The following is a 5,639-nucleotide window of genomic DNA, read 5'->3' on the forward strand; positions in this document are numbered from 1 at the left end:
AAGTGAGATCAGTTGGAACGGTGTCATATTTCTGCCACGGATAAAGATGGTTTGGGAGCAGTTATAATCAGGAATATGTTGTAAACAAACAAACAAAAAATCATTAAAGTGGCCAAAAAAACAGCCAAATATAGGGAGATAATATCATATCACAAAAAACAAAAACAAAGAACTCCAGTTTGAGCCTTGCATTATATTACGATTACAGTTCGTTTAGACTGCAGTCAGTGCAGTGATCCCCTTTACTTTACATATCCGGCGATGAACTTGCATTAATGCATTGTAGATCTCTGAATGATAGCCTAGTAAAGCCTACACACGACAACACAGCCAAAATGTGAAATGGATTGGTCGAGAGAGAGTCGCAGTATACGATTACAATTTACAGCTAGTCAATGTGCTCTTATTTTGGCGTCCAGCGAACGGAAGTTCAAGTTAGATGCTTACTAAGCCTACAGCTTGACAACCGCTTGACAAGCGTTGTAAAGTAATTTAAACTGACGTATGGATGTATCATGGATGTATTTATTAAGAGAGATTCGTAGTAACTTCGCGTCATCACACTGTCACCAGATTTTCCACAGCTCGGACCACGGCCGGAGCAAAGAGGCAGGCGGGCGGTCTTTATGCGCAATTTAAGTTACGCAACCCTTTCGATGTTTTGGATCAAATGATCAACTCTGTTTCCGATTAATCATGAATGGATGTGTCAAATGAAAGAAAAAATAAAGAAAATCAAGTAGTGCTTCTAATTTGCTGATCAAGATTATTACAGAATACATATTGTATCGAGTCACTTTTACTTTAGTATGCCATGATATTTAGTATCTATTATCATATGCAAATGTCAAAATCGTTAAAATACACATTGATCCTATAGTGAATGCTTCTAGCTCTGGACCATATAGCGGCTATACCGTTGATGTGACATCTCTGCATTATATATTATAAAGGTAGGCTATACCTACGCTAAAAAAAAGGATAAGGAGCCTGACACATTTCATATAGGCTAGTTTACTCTTTGCAGAAGTTGAATGCATGCTGCTCAGTCATAAGTCATAAGAAATAAGAAAGTAGAAATAGTCACTCACTTATTAGGTGTCAGCCGTGCCACACGCCGAAAATATATCCAATCTGATGATGATGCAGATATCATATTTGGCGGCGACGCAAATGACTCCCATATAGTAGGCCTAGTCCGAATAATATTGTTATATTTGATCAAATGGGTCAGAATACATATGGGGAGATTTATGGTCTCATTAAACTATTTCAAAACCCTAAAGTTATAGCTACTTTAATCACATTTGCTGCCATCTGCTGTATGAACGATGTAGGCTACGTGCAATTAAAGTTTTATTTGTATCGACTATATTATTATATAAATTATATAGTATAATAATAATAATAATAATTCAATATGAATCTAATTTTGGATGAATATGATATCCAAAATGCCTTTCATCTAAAAGATTTAGACTCCATAAGTTTCTCCACCAAAAGATTCGGCCACACCATTTTATTGTAGCAAGTCTTGAATATCGATATTTCTTTCAGGGGGAAAAAGTAATTCATGACTCTTCTGCTTTCGGCTACTTACCCTGTAAGACCCGGATATAATACACTATTACACTACTACACTTATATCACACTACTACACTATTACACTAATACACTTATTACACTATTACACTATTACACTTAATACGTTATTACACTACTACACTTATTACACTATTACACTACTACACTTATCACACTACTACACTACTACACTTATTACACTATTACACTACTACACTTATTACATTATTACACTATACTACACTTATTACACTATTACACTTAATACGTTATTACACTATACACTTATTACACTATTACACTACTACACTTATTACACTATTAATAAGTTGATAGTCTATATAGTCATGTGTTCAAGACAAGACGGATCTGTCTTCATTTGATGTGATTTCATATTCCATCCAATTGGAGGATTGGCCCGTTTTGAATGCAGCGTGCAAATTTATGTGAAATCTTTCACAGACTTTCGTACTAGGCTGAGGCATATATCCCACCATTTTCACATTGGCCTGTTATAGCATTTTTGGAAGAAAAAAACACTGCTTGGCCTAAATTCGGGTAGGGAAACCCCAGGTGAAGGAGTTCAAGTATCTCGGGGTCTTGTTACAAAGGGAAGACATCACATCATTGCACATAATCACACCACACCAAGGGGTCTAATGAAGTATTTTCACCTCATGAACATTCTGAACATTTTGAAAAAAGAAAAAATACAAAAATCAGAAGAAGCAATAGGATTGTGACCTATAATGTGGACAGTGAACGATATTGTAATGAATGGTCCATTACAGTAAGCATTATCGTTCACAGTTCTCATTAGTTAACAATGTTGCCTCTTCGGTAACCGCCACTGATGCCCTCAACGTTGGGGTGCAACCGGCCTATATGTACGCCAAAAGGCGTGAATTCCGTTTGCGTCCGAGCATATAGGCATGGTAACGCCCAGCCTGCCTGTGATTGGCCTACCGACACTGCCCGTTTTTACTGTCCTCCGAGGTGGATATGCTGGATAGTCTGATGCGAGGTTACTCCGTGGTGGGAAATAATACAAGTAGTATGCTGATACAAGAGAATCAATTATTCAATCAAAGCAAACGGCATAAACAATATTAGTTTGCCTCTTCTACAAAAAAGTTATTTACAAGGCTGCATTCTGTCGAGCGTGCCAAGCTGTCATTCTCTTGTAGCCTATTATTTATTTCTCAATCTCACCACGGAGTAACCTCGCGTCTCGGAGGAGAGTCAAGACGGGCAGTGTCAGTAGACCAACCTATGCTCGGACACAAACGAGATTCACACAATGCGTGTCATCCGATGAGGACCCAAATGAGTTCTCACCCTGTATGCCCCATGTCACATGTCACCAGATATTTCTCAGACCCTGCCAACACAGTGTCTGCCTGATGTTGGGATCAGTTAGATGAAGATGTGTCTCCTCCTGAGGCAGGGATGCAGGGCCGGTTCTAGGCATAGGCGAACTAGGCGGTCGCCTAGGGCCTCAACCACTGAGGGGGCCTCGTCACAGGGAGAAGATTTTTTTTCTTCATGTATCCCTTACATGGGCTACTGGCCACATGTGGCCCCCACCTAGCTTCTTAATTTTGATCTCAAAGTGCACCAGATTGAAGCATTTTCATGGCAAATTTACAATTTTTATCCGGCGTGGCAAAGCAGGAGGGGGGGGGGCCTCTGTATAATATGTTGCCTAGGGCCTCAAAAGGCCTAGAACCGGCACTGATGGTCGGGGGGGTAGGACCAAGGGATTTGGGATTAGTTTATAAACATTTTGGTATTTGTTTATAAACATTTGTGATTTGTTTATAAACATTTGTGATTTATTTATAAACATTTTGGGATTTGTTTATAAACATTTGGGATTTGTTTACAAACATTTGGGATTTGTTTATAAACATTTGGGATTTGTAAGTCTCATGGGGGGGGGTAGGACCACTACCAGTCTCATGGTCGGGGGGTAGGACCAAGGGATTTGGGATTTGTTTATAAACATTTTGGTATTTGTTTATAAACATTTGTGATTTGTTTATAAACATTTGTGATTTGTTTATAAACATTTGTGATTTGTTTATAAACATTTGGGATTTGTTTACAAACATTTGGGATTTGTTTATAAACATTTGGGATTTGTTTATAAACATTTGGGATTTGTAAGTCTCATGGGGGGGGTAGGACCACTACCAGTTTACCTGTAGTAAGTCTCATGGTCGGGGGGGTAGGACCAAGGGATTTGGGATTTGTTTATAAACATTTTGGTATTTGTTTATAAACATTTGTGATTTGTTTATAAACATTTGTGATTTGTTTATAAACATTTGTGATTTGTTTATAAACATTTTGGGCTCTGTATAATATGTTGCCTAGGGCCTCAAAAGGCCTAGAACCGGCACTGCAGGGATGTTTCCCTGTGTTCTCCTATCCCTTTTTGACGCATGACCTGACATTATTCCATTTCACCTTAATGAGCCGTAACCCTTGAGATTTTTTAATCCAAATTGAAAACCTATCTTTTTAGTCTGTCTTTTAACATAGTTTAAGGTTATACTCTATGTTGTTTTTACTATTGCACTATGGATAGACTAGGTCTATTTGTTCATGGAAAGCACTTTGGGTCAACTGCTGTTGTTTTTTTAAGACATTTTAAAGTGAAATATCCCTTTAAGCGGACAAAATCATATTTCCAGAACAAAATAATAACTAGAAATATTTTGCTGTGAAAACAATAACTGAATGCAACTTGTCCAGTCATGCACAAGTTGAATCTAGCTCCATCTTGTATGGAAAGAAAGGTATTTAGGCTACTTAATCATGCCATTTGATAAGACTATAACTTTGTTTTACAAAGAGGTAGTTGGCAAGAAATCTTTTAATGGTCATTATCTGATGTATGTGGATTTATGGCTAAGTGCTCTTATCCTATGAGCCTTCTGGACTAACACAATTATTGTTCAAATTGAATTAGTGGGCTGACTTGATTCTATAAGCTGGAGTACTTCTTCTCTGAAGAAGGGAGAAAAAACAACCTGTTGATCACCACCTTTTAAACTAGAAAAAGTGCTCCTCTGAGCAAAAGTCTCCACCAGGTCAGGAACGTTTGATGTTTGGACAAAATGTGCAGTAGGAGTAATATAAACGTGTATATAATATACACGTTTATATTACTATAATATAATGTGCCTCCTGGTGGCGCTATAATAGGGCATAAGGGTAATTAATTGTTCCTCAACGTAGTGGAAATGTGCGTGTAAAGTTTCACAGCAATTGGATTCTGTGTTCATGATTTGAGGCATTTTGTTCAAAACGGATGTAAAGATGTAAATCTTAGCCAACCACGATATAATATATATAAAAATCACACCCGTGTGAAGTGAGGGGCGCAAATATATTCAAGTCTAACTCATGTTGATTAGGTGATGTAATGGTGATAAAATAAACGGTGCAAACACAACATTAAACGCCATTAACAATTTAGAGACAATATGACGTAAATGGCACATTATGACGTAAATTTTCACTTCATTGTCAATGGCGTTTACAAAACAAACATTGAAGTTATTGAACTAAAGACAAACATTAAATCTGTGTATGAGAGGGGAATCACACACATCCGTCTTGATCACATGACTATAAAGATCATGTGTATACTGATTTGTGTGATATTTTGATTAAATCGGAAGGACTATAAAAAAAAGTGTAAACATAAGTCAGCCTCCTGATAGCGCTATAAAATGCAGATGTGAAAAATGCAAGGTTTTTCCCTTTTTTAAAGATGGAGTACCACAATTTTTGTATTTTTCCAGTTTTTCATGTGTATATGAGGTGACAGTACTTTCATTAGACAGACACCCCTTTATCATACAACTACAGCTGTGGGTGCGGCTTCAGTTCAGGTGGATCACCACCCATCACCACCCACCAGGCAAACCAGGCATACTTAATGAACTGGTGGGGGTGCCCACATAAAAACAAAATTTTAACAAATACTGTACACTTTTGTGAAAAAATTATACCTCCTTATATAACAATAAGACCTGATGATC

The sequence above is a fragment of the Protomyctophum bolini genome, assembly GCF_963924005.1.
Source record: "Protomyctophum bolini genome assembly, chromosome: 14".
In the NCBI taxonomy this organism is placed as follows: domain Eukaryota; kingdom Metazoa; phylum Chordata; class Actinopteri; order Myctophiformes; family Myctophidae; genus Protomyctophum; species Protomyctophum bolini.